We start from the raw sequence: 9,345 nt of genomic DNA on the forward strand, positions 1-9,345 counted from the left end.
TAATAAACACTTTCTGTCAGAAGTGGGATTCGAACCCACGCCTCCAGTGGAGACTGCGACCTGAACGACTTAGACGGCTCGGCCATCCTGACTTCCAAAAGCCTAAATTCTTCTTAGCCTAAATACTGTGGAAATCATCGTAGATATCATAAGGTGGTGCAATAATTACAACACAAGATCGTAAATTCTTAATATAATAATATAATATAATATAACAACGACAATAATATAATTACTACAATTGTTATTATATTTTATTATTTTTTTCCCAACATCATATTACTATCATCATACCGGCTTTCAACCGGTAATAAACACTTTCTGTCAGAAGTGGGATTCGAACCCACGCCTCCAGTGGAGACTGCGACCTGAACCTTAGACTGCTCGGCCATCCTGACTTGCAAAAGCCTAAATTCTGTGGAAATCATCGTAGATATCATATGGTGGTGCAATAATTACAACACAAGATCGTAAATTATTAATATAATAATATAATATAATATAACAACGACAAAATAATATAATTCCAACAATTGTTGTTGTTGTTATATTATATTATTTTTTTCCCAATAAAATTCGCCTAGGTGGACATTTTTGTCAACTTGATAATAAGGATAACTGCTGAAAATGATTGACTAATAATATTGTCTGTCATTTCATCCTGCTGTTTAGTGACATCACTGGGAATTTTTACTCTTATTCCCTCAAGATGCTAGTACAAAACTCCCCGTCAGGGAATCGAACCCTGGTCTTCCGCGTGACAAGCGGAGATACCGTCCACTATACTAACGAGGAATGCTCAATTGATGTTTTTTGTTAGTTTTTCGCCTCTTTTTTTCACTAGTGTTTTGGCTAGTTTTTTGGCTAGTTTTTTGGCTAGTTTTTTGGCTAGTTTTTTGGCTAGTTTTTCGGCGTTCGCAGGGAATTCGCAAAGTTATACAAGAGAGCTTTTACGTTTATTACACATTTAATGTCACTCAATGACAAAGCCGCTTTGACTGAATCCAGTTTGAAATCACGTTATTTGGCATCAGAAATGTTTGCATTTGTGTAAATGTTGCATTAAGCCAGGCAAATGCATGCGTCATCTATTGTAATTCCTGTAGTGTAGTGGTTATCACGTTCGCCTAACACGCGAAAGGTCCCCAGTTCGAAACTGGGCGGAAACACTGTTTGTTCTTGCTAACCCCACACAATAAAATTCGCCTAGGTGGACATTTTTGTCAACTTGATAATAAGGATAACTGCTGAAAATGATTGACTAATAATATTGTCAGTCATTTCATCCTGCTGTTTAGTGACATCACTGGGAATTTTTACTCTTATTCCCTCAAGATGCTAGTACAAAACTCCCCGTCAGGGAATCGAACCCTGGTCTTCCGCGTGACAAGCGGAGATACCGTCCACTATACTAACGAGGAATGCTCAATTGATGTTTTTTGTTAGTTTTTCGGCTCTTTTTTTCACTAGTGTTTTGGCTAGTTTTTTGGCTAGTTTTTTGGCTAGTTTTTCGGCGTTCGCAGGGAATTCGCAAAGTTATACAAGAGAGCTTTTACGTTTATTACACATTTAATGTCACTCAATGACAAAGCCGCTTTGACTGAATCCAGTTTGAAATCACGTTATTTGGCATCAGAAATGTTTGCATTTGTGTAAATGTTGCATTAAGCCAGGCAAATGCATGCGTCATCTATTGTAATTCCTGTAGTGTAGTGGTTATCACGTTCGCCTAACACGCGAAAGGTCCCCAGTTCGAAACTGGGCGGAAACACTGTTTGTTCTTGCTAACCCCACACAATAAAATTCGCCTAGGTGGACATTTTTGTCAACTTGATAATAAGGATAACTGCTGAAAATGATTGACTAATAATATTGTCAGTCATTTCATCCTGCTGTTTAGTGACATCACTGGGAATTTTTACTCTTATTCCCTCAAGATGCTAGTACAAAACTCCCCGTCAGGGAATCGAACCCTGGTCTTCCGCGTGACAAGCGGAGATACCGTCCACTATACTAACGAGGAATGCTCAATTGATGTTTTTTGTTAGTTTTTCGCCTCTTTTTTTCACTAGTGTTTTGGCTAGTTTTTTGGCTAGTTTTTTGGCTAGTTTTTCGGCGTTCGCAGGGAATTCGCAAAGTTATACAAGAGAGCTTTTACGTTTATTACACATTTAATGTCACTCAATGACAAAGCCGCTTTGACTGAATCCAGTTTGAAATAACGTTATTTGGCATCAGAAATGTTTGCATTTGTGTAAATGTTGCATTAAGCCAGGCAAATGCATGCGTCATCTATTGTAATTCCTGTAGTGTAGTGGTTATCACGTTCGCCTAACACGCGAAAGGTCCCCAGTTCGAAACTGGGCGGAAACACTGTTTGTTCTTGCTAACCCCACACAATAAAATTCGCCTAGGTGGACATTTTTGTCAACTTGATAATAAGGATAACTGCTGAAAATGATTGACTAATAATATTGTCAGTCATTTCATCCTGCTGTTTAGTGACATCACTGGGAATTTTTACTCTTATTCCCTCAAGATGCTAGTACAAAACTCCCCGTCAGGGAATCGAACCCTGGTCTTCCGCGTGACAAGCGGAGATACCGTCCACTATACTAACGAGGAATGCTCAATTGATGTTTTTTGTTAGTTTTTCGCCTCTTTTTTTCACTAGTGTTTTGGCTAGTTTCTTGGCTAGTTTTTTGGCTAGTTTTTCGGCGTTCGCAGGGAATTCGCAAAGTTATACAAGAGAGCTTTTACGTTTATTACACATTTAATGTCACTCAATGACAAAGCCGCTTTGACTGAATCCAGTTTGAAATCACGTTATTTGGCATCAGAAATGTTTGCATTTGTGTAAATGTTGCATTAAGCCAGGCAACTGCATGCGTCATCTATTGTAATTCCTGTAGTGTAGTGGTTATCACGTTCGCCTAACACGCGAAAGGTCCCCAGTTCGAAACTGGGCGGAAACACTGTTTGTTCTTGCTAACCCCACACAATAAAATTCGCCTAGGTGGACATTTTTGTCAACTTGATAATAAGGATAACTGCTGAAAATGATTGACTAATAATATTGTCAGTCATTTCATCCTGCTGTTTAGTGACATCACTGGGAATTTTTACTCTTATTCCCTCAAGATGCTAGTACAAAACTCCCCGTCAGGGAATCGAACCCTGGTCTTCCGCGTGACAAGCGGAGATACCGTCCACTATACTAACGAGGAATGCTCAATTGATGTTTTTTGTTAGTTTTTCGCCTCTTTTTTTCACTAGTGTTTTGGCTAGTTTTTTGGCTAGTTTTTTGGCTAGTTTTTCGGCGTTCACAGGGAATTCGCAAAGTTATACAAGAGAGCTTTTACGTTTATTACACATTTAATGTCACTCAATGACAAAGCCGCTTTGACTGAATCCAGTTTGAAATCACGTTATTTGGCATCCGAAATGTTTGCATTTGTGTAAATGTTGCATTAAGCCAGGCAAATGCATGCGTCATCTTCTGTAGTTTCCGTAGTGTAGTGGTTATCACGTTCGCCTCACACGCGAAAGGTCCCCAGTGCGAAACTGGGCGGAAACACTGTTTGTTCTTGCTTACCCCACACAATAAAATTCTCGTAGGTGGACATTTTGGTAAACTTGATAATAAGGATAACTGCTGAAAACTATTGATTAATAATATTGTCAGTCATTTCATTCTGCTGTTTAGTGACATCACTCGGGATTTGTACTCTTATTCCCTCAAGATGCCAGTACAAAACTCCCCGTCAGGGAATCGAACCCTGGTCTTCCGCGTGACAAGCGGAGATACTGTCCACTATACTAACGAGGACTGCCATATTGATGTTTTTTGTTAGTTTTTCGGCTCTTTTTTTCACTAGTGTTTTGGCTAGTTTTTTGGCTAGTTTTTTGGCTAGTTTTTCGGCGTTCGCAGGGAATTCGCAAAGTTATACAAGAGAGCTTTTACTTTTATTACACATTTAATGTCACTCAATGACAAAGCCGCTTTGACTGAATCCAGTTTGAAATCACGTTATTTGGCATCAGAAATGTTTGCATTTGTGTAAATGTTGCATTAAGCCAGGCAAATGCATGCGTCATCTTCTGTAGTTTCCGTAGTGTAGTGGTTATCACGTTCGCCTAACACGCGAAAGGTCCCCAGTTCGAAACTGGGCGGAAACACTGTTTGTTCTTGCTTACCCCACACAATAAAATTCTCGTAGGTGGACATTTTGGTAAACTTGATAATAAGGATAACTGCTGAAAACTATTGATTAATAATATTGTCAGTCATTTCATTCTGCTGTTTAGTGACATCACTCGGGATTTGTACTCTTATTCCCTCAAGATGCTAGTACAAAACTCCCCGTCAGGGAATCGAACCCTGGTCTTCCGCGTGACAAGCGGAGATACTGTCCACTATACTAACGAGGACTGCCATATTGATGTTTTTTGTTAGTTTTTCGGCTCTTTTTTTCACTAGTGTTTTGGCTAGTTTTTTGGCTAGTTTTTCGGCGTTCGCAGGGAATTCGCAAAGTTATACAAGAGAGCTTTTACGTTTATTACACATTTAATGTCACTCAATGACAAAGCCGCTTTGACTGAATCCAGTTTGAAATCACGTTATTTGGCATCAGAAATGTTTGCATTTGTGTAAATGTTGCATTAAGCCAGGCAAATGCATGCGTCATCTATTGTAATTCCTGTAGTGTAGTGGTTATCACGTTCGCCTAACATGCGAAAGGTCCCCAGTTCGAAACTGGGCGGAAACACTGTTTGTTCTTGCTAACCCCACACAATAAAATTCGCCTAGGTGGACATTTTTGTCAACTTGATAATAAGGATAACTGCTGAAAATGATTGACTAATAATATTGTCAGTCATTTCATCCTGCTGTTTAGTGACATCACTGGGAATTTTTACTCTTATTCCCTCAAGATGCTAGTACAAAACTCCCCGTCAGGGAATCGAACCCTGGTCTTCCGCGTGACAAGCAGAGATACTGTCCACTATACTAACGAGGAATGCTCAATTGATGTTTTTTGTTAGTTTTTCGCCTCTTTTTTTCACTAGTGTTTTGGCTAGTTTCTTGGCTAGTTTTTTGGCTAGTTTTTCGGCGTTCGCAGGGAATTCGCAAAGTTATACAAGAGAGCTTTTACGTTTATTACACATTTAATGTCACTCAATGACAAAGCCGCTTTGACTGAATCCAGTTTGAAATCACGTTATTTGGCATCAGAAATGTTTGCATTTGTGTAAATGTTGCATTAAGCCAGGCAAATGCATGCGTCATCTATTGTAATTCCTGTAGTGTAGTGGTTATCACGTTCGCCTAACACGCGAAAGGTCCCCAGTTCGAAACTGGGCGGAAACACTGTTTGTTCTTGCTAACCCCACACAATAAAATTCGCCTAGGTGGACATTTTTGTCAACTTGATAATAAGGATAACTGCTGAAAATGATTGACTAATAATATTGTCAGTCATTTCATCCTGCTGTTTAGTGACATCACTGGGAATTTTTACTCTTATTCCCTCAAGATGCTAGTACAAAACTCCCCGTCAGGGAATCGAACCCTGGTCTTCCGCGTGACAAGCGGAGATACCGTCCACTATACTAACGAGGAATGCTCAATTGATGTTTTTTGTTAGTTTTTCGCCTCTTTTTTTCACTAGTGTTTTGGCTAGTTTTTTGGCTAGTTTTTTGGCTAGTTTTTCGGCGTTCGCAGGGAATTCGCAAAGTTATACAAGAGAGCTTTTACGTTTATTACACATTTAATGTCACTCAATGACAAAGCCGCTTTGACTGAATCCAGTTTGAAATCACGTTATTTGGCATCAGAAATGTTTGCATTTGTGTAAATGTTGCATTAAGCCAGGCAAATGCATGCGTCATCTTCTGTAGTTTCCGTAGTGTAGTGGTTATCACGTTCGCCTAACACGCGAAAGGTCCCCAGTTCGAAACTGGGCGGAAACACTGTTTGTTCTTGCTAACCCCACACAATAAAATTCGCCTAGGTGGACATTTTTGTCAACTTGATAATAAGGATAACTGCTGAAAATGATTGACTAATAATATTGTCAGTCATTTCATCCTGCTGTTTAGTGACATCACTGGGAATTTTTACTCTTATTCCCTCAAGATGCTAGTACAAAACTCCCCGTCAGGGAATCGAACCCTGGTCTTCCGCGTGACAAGCGGAGATACCGTCCACTATACTAACGAGGAATGCTCAATTGATGTTTTTTGTTAGTTTTTCGCCTCTTTTTTTCACTAGTGTTTTGGCTAGTTTTTTGGCTAGTTTTTTGGCTAGTTTTTCGGCGTTCACAGGGAATTCGCAAAGTTATACAAGAGAGCTTTTACGTTTATTACACATTTAATGTCACTCAATGACAAAGCCGCTTTGACTGAATCCAGTTTGAAATCACGTTATTTGGCATCAGAAATGTTTGCATTTGTGTAAATGTTGCATTAAGCCAGGCAAATGCATGCGTCATCTTCTGTAGTTTCCGTAGTGTAGTGGTTATCACGTTCGCCTCACACGCGAAAGGTCCCCAGTTCGAAACTGGGCGGAAACACTGTTTGTTCTTGCTTACCCCACACAATAAAATTCTCGTAGGTGGACATTTTGGTAAACTTGATAATAAGGATAACTGCTGAAAACTATTGATTAATAATATTGTCAGTCATTTCATTCTGCTGTTTAGTGACATCACTCGGGATTTGTACTCTTATTCCCTCAAGATGCTAGTACAAAACTCCCCGTCAGGGAATCGAACCCTGGTCTTCCGCGTGACAAGCGGAGATACTGTCCACTATACTAACGAGGACTGCCATATTGATGTTTTTTGTTAGTTTTTCGGCTCTTTTTTTCACTAGTGTTTTGGCTAGTTTTTTGGCTAGTTTTTTGGCTAGTTTTTCGGCGTTCGCAGGGAATTCGCAAAGTTATACAAGAGAGCTTTTACGTTTATTACACATTTAATGTCACTCAATGACAAAGCCGCTTTGACTGAATCCAGTTTGAAATCACGTTATTTGGCATCAGAAATGTTTGCATTTGTGTAAATGTTGCATTAAGCCAGGCAAATGCATGCGTCATCTATTGTAATTCCTGTAGTGTAGTGGTTATCACGTTCGCCTAACACGCGAAAGGTCCCCAGTTCGAAACTGGGCGGAAACACTGTTTGTTCTTGCTAACCCCACACAATAAAATTCGCCTAGGTGGACATTTTTGTCAACTTGATAATAAGGATAACTGCTGAAAATGATTGACTAATAATATTGTCAGTCATTTCATCCTGCTGTTTAGTGACATCACTGGGAATTTTTACTCTTATTCCCTCAAGATGCTAGTACAAAACTCCCCGTCAGGGAATCGAACCCTGGTCTTCCGCGTGACAAGCGGAGATACCGTCCACTATACTAACGAGGAATGCTCAATTGATGTTTTTTGTTAGTTTTTCGCCTCTTTTTTTCACTAGTGTTTTGGCTAGTTTTTTGGCTAGTTTTTTGGCTAGTTTTTCGGCGTTCGCAGGGAATTCGCAAAGTTATACAAGAGAGCTTTTACGTTTATTACACATTTAATGTCACTCAATGACAAAGCCGCTTTGACTGAATCCAGTTTGAAATCACGTTATTTGGCATCAGAAATGTTTGCATTTGTGTAAATGTTGCATTAAGCCAGGCAAATGCATGCGTCATCTATTGTAATTCCTGTAGTGTAGTGGTTATCACGTTCGCCTAACACGCGAAAGGTCCCCAGTTCGAAACTGGGCGGAAACACTGTTTGTTCTTGCTAACCCCACACAATAAAATTCGCCTAGGTGGACATTTTTGTCAACTTGATAATAAGGATAACTGCTGAAAATGATTGACTAATAATATTGTCTGTCATTTCATCCTGCTGTTTAGTGACATCACTGGGAATTTTTACTCTTATTCCCTCAAGATGCTAGTACAAAACTCCCCGTCAGGGAATCGAACCCTGGTCTTCCGCGTGACAAGCGGAGATACCGTCCACTATACTAACGAGGAATGCTCAATTGATGTTTTTTGTTAGTTTTTCGCCTCTTTTTTTCACTAGTGTTTTGGCTAGTTTCTTGGCTAGTTTTTTGGCTAGTTTTTCGGCGTTCGCAGGGAATTCGCAAAGTTATACAAGAGAGCTTTTACGTTTATTACACATTTAATGTCACTCAATGACAAAGCCGCTTTGACTGAATCCAGTTTGAAATCACGTTATTTGGCATCAGAAATGTTTGCATTTGTGTAAATGTTGCATTAAGCCAGGCAAATGCATGCGTCATCTATTGTAATTCCTGTAGTGTAGTGGTTATCACGTTCGCCTAACACGCGAAAGGTCCCCAGTTCGAAACTGGGCGGAAACACTGTTTGTTCTTGCTAACCCCACACAATAAAATTCGCCTAGGTGGACATTTTTGTCAACTTGATAATAAGGATAACTGCTGAAAATGATTGACTAATAATATTGTCAGTCATTTCATCCTGCTGTTTAGTGACATCACTGGGAATTTTTACTCTTATTCCCTCAAGATGCTAGTACAAAACTCCCCGTCAGGGAATCGAACCCTGGTCTTCCGCGTGACAAGCGGAGATACCGTCCACTATACTAACGAGGAATGCTCAATTGATGTTTTTTGTTAGTTTTTCGCCTCTTTTTTTCACTAGTGTTTTGGCTAGTTTTTTGGCTAGTTTTTTGGCTAGTTTTTCGGCGTTCACAGGGAATTCGCAAAGTTATACAAGAGAGCTTTTACGTTTATTACACATTTAATGTCACTCAATGACAAAGCCGCTTTGACTGAATCCAGTTTGAAATCACGTTATTTGGCATCAGAAATGTTTGCATTTGTGTAAATGTTGCATTAAGCCAGGCAAATGCATGCGTCATCTTCTGTAGTTTCCGTAGTGTAGTGGTTATCACGTTCGCCTCACACGCGAAAGGTCCCCAGTTCGAAACTGGGCGGAAACACTGTTTGTTCTTGCTTACCCCACACAATAAAATTCTCGTAGGTGGACATTTTGGTAAACTTGATAATAAGGATAACTGCTGAAAACTATTGATTAATAATATTGTCAGTCATTTCATTCTGCTGTTTAGTGACATCACTCGGGATTTGTACTCTTATTCCCTCAAGATGCCTAGTACAAAACTCCCCGTCAGGGAATCGAACCCTGGTCTTCCGCGTGACAAGCGGAGATACTGTCCACTATACTAACGAGGACTGCCATATTGATGTTTTTTGTTAGTTTTTCGGCTCTTTTTTTCACTAGTGTTTTGGCTAGTTTTTTGGCTAGTTTTTCGGCGTTCGCAGGGAATTCGCAAAGTTATAC

The 9,345-nt window shown here is 39.7% G+C and overlaps 29 non-coding genes across 29 annotated transcripts; 14 read left to right on the plus strand and 15 right to left on the minus strand.

The window, feature by feature from the left end:
* Positions 1–723: 723 nt before the first annotated feature.
* Positions 724–795, minus strand: trnad-guc. The gene has a single exon. It is a non-coding gene; the product is annotated as a tRNA-Asp (tRNA).
* A 301-nt stretch (positions 796–1,096) lies between these two features.
* trnav-aac lies at positions 1,097–1,169 on the plus strand. The gene has a single exon. It is a non-coding gene; the product is annotated as a tRNA-Val (tRNA).
* Positions 1,170–1,349: 180 nt separating this feature from the next.
* Positions 1,350–1,421, minus strand: trnad-guc. Its single transcript has one exon. It is a non-coding gene; the product is annotated as a tRNA-Asp (tRNA).
* Positions 1,422–1,698: 277 nt separating this feature from the next.
* On the plus strand, positions 1,699–1,771 carry trnav-aac. The gene has a single exon. It is a non-coding gene; the product is annotated as a tRNA-Val (tRNA).
* Positions 1,772–1,951: 180 nt separating this feature from the next.
* On the minus strand, positions 1,952–2,023 carry trnad-guc. The gene has a single exon. It is a non-coding gene; the product is annotated as a tRNA-Asp (tRNA).
* A 277-nt stretch (positions 2,024–2,300) lies between these two features.
* trnav-aac lies at positions 2,301–2,373 on the plus strand. Its single transcript has one exon. It is a non-coding gene; the product is annotated as a tRNA-Val (tRNA).
* Positions 2,374–2,553: 180 nt separating this feature from the next.
* On the minus strand, positions 2,554–2,625 carry trnad-guc. Its single transcript has one exon. It is a non-coding gene; the product is annotated as a tRNA-Asp (tRNA).
* Positions 2,626–2,902: 277 nt separating this feature from the next.
* Positions 2,903–2,975, plus strand: trnav-aac. The gene has a single exon. It is a non-coding gene; the product is annotated as a tRNA-Val (tRNA).
* A 180-nt stretch (positions 2,976–3,155) lies between these two features.
* On the minus strand, positions 3,156–3,227 carry trnad-guc. The gene has a single exon. It is a non-coding gene; the product is annotated as a tRNA-Asp (tRNA).
* A 277-nt stretch (positions 3,228–3,504) lies between these two features.
* Positions 3,505–3,577, plus strand: trnav-cac. The gene has a single exon. It is a non-coding gene; the product is annotated as a tRNA-Val (tRNA).
* Positions 3,578–3,757: 180 nt separating this feature from the next.
* Positions 3,758–3,829, minus strand: trnad-guc. Its single transcript has one exon. It is a non-coding gene; the product is annotated as a tRNA-Asp (tRNA).
* Positions 3,830–4,106: 277 nt separating this feature from the next.
* On the plus strand, positions 4,107–4,179 carry trnav-aac. Its single transcript has one exon. It is a non-coding gene; the product is annotated as a tRNA-Val (tRNA).
* A 180-nt stretch (positions 4,180–4,359) lies between these two features.
* On the minus strand, positions 4,360–4,431 carry trnad-guc. Its single transcript has one exon. It is a non-coding gene; the product is annotated as a tRNA-Asp (tRNA).
* Positions 4,432–4,696: 265 nt separating this feature from the next.
* trnav-aac lies at positions 4,697–4,769 on the plus strand. The gene has a single exon. It is a non-coding gene; the product is annotated as a tRNA-Val (tRNA).
* Positions 4,770–4,949: 180 nt separating this feature from the next.
* On the minus strand, positions 4,950–5,021 carry trnad-guc. Its single transcript has one exon. It is a non-coding gene; the product is annotated as a tRNA-Asp (tRNA).
* A 277-nt stretch (positions 5,022–5,298) lies between these two features.
* Positions 5,299–5,371, plus strand: trnav-aac. Its single transcript has one exon. It is a non-coding gene; the product is annotated as a tRNA-Val (tRNA).
* Positions 5,372–5,551: 180 nt separating this feature from the next.
* On the minus strand, positions 5,552–5,623 carry trnad-guc. The gene has a single exon. It is a non-coding gene; the product is annotated as a tRNA-Asp (tRNA).
* Positions 5,624–5,900: 277 nt separating this feature from the next.
* trnav-aac lies at positions 5,901–5,973 on the plus strand. The gene has a single exon. It is a non-coding gene; the product is annotated as a tRNA-Val (tRNA).
* Positions 5,974–6,153: 180 nt separating this feature from the next.
* Positions 6,154–6,225, minus strand: trnad-guc. The gene has a single exon. It is a non-coding gene; the product is annotated as a tRNA-Asp (tRNA).
* Positions 6,226–6,502: 277 nt separating this feature from the next.
* trnav-cac lies at positions 6,503–6,575 on the plus strand. Its single transcript has one exon. It is a non-coding gene; the product is annotated as a tRNA-Val (tRNA).
* A 180-nt stretch (positions 6,576–6,755) lies between these two features.
* trnad-guc lies at positions 6,756–6,827 on the minus strand. Its single transcript has one exon. It is a non-coding gene; the product is annotated as a tRNA-Asp (tRNA).
* A 277-nt stretch (positions 6,828–7,104) lies between these two features.
* On the plus strand, positions 7,105–7,177 carry trnav-aac. The gene has a single exon. It is a non-coding gene; the product is annotated as a tRNA-Val (tRNA).
* A 180-nt stretch (positions 7,178–7,357) lies between these two features.
* trnad-guc lies at positions 7,358–7,429 on the minus strand. The gene has a single exon. It is a non-coding gene; the product is annotated as a tRNA-Asp (tRNA).
* Positions 7,430–7,706: 277 nt separating this feature from the next.
* On the plus strand, positions 7,707–7,779 carry trnav-aac. The gene has a single exon. It is a non-coding gene; the product is annotated as a tRNA-Val (tRNA).
* A 180-nt stretch (positions 7,780–7,959) lies between these two features.
* On the minus strand, positions 7,960–8,031 carry trnad-guc. Its single transcript has one exon. It is a non-coding gene; the product is annotated as a tRNA-Asp (tRNA).
* A 277-nt stretch (positions 8,032–8,308) lies between these two features.
* On the plus strand, positions 8,309–8,381 carry trnav-aac. The gene has a single exon. It is a non-coding gene; the product is annotated as a tRNA-Val (tRNA).
* A 180-nt stretch (positions 8,382–8,561) lies between these two features.
* trnad-guc lies at positions 8,562–8,633 on the minus strand. Its single transcript has one exon. It is a non-coding gene; the product is annotated as a tRNA-Asp (tRNA).
* Positions 8,634–8,910: 277 nt separating this feature from the next.
* trnav-cac lies at positions 8,911–8,983 on the plus strand. The gene has a single exon. It is a non-coding gene; the product is annotated as a tRNA-Val (tRNA).
* Positions 8,984–9,164: 181 nt separating this feature from the next.
* Positions 9,165–9,236, minus strand: trnad-guc. The gene has a single exon. It is a non-coding gene; the product is annotated as a tRNA-Asp (tRNA).
* Positions 9,237–9,345: the final 109 nt, after the last annotated feature.

Source organism: Cyclopterus lumpus, unplaced genomic scaffold (genome assembly GCF_009769545.1).
Source record: "Cyclopterus lumpus isolate fCycLum1 unplaced genomic scaffold, fCycLum1.pri scaffold_117_arrow_ctg1, whole genome shotgun sequence".
Classification (NCBI taxonomy): domain Eukaryota; kingdom Metazoa; phylum Chordata; class Actinopteri; order Perciformes; family Cyclopteridae; genus Cyclopterus; species Cyclopterus lumpus.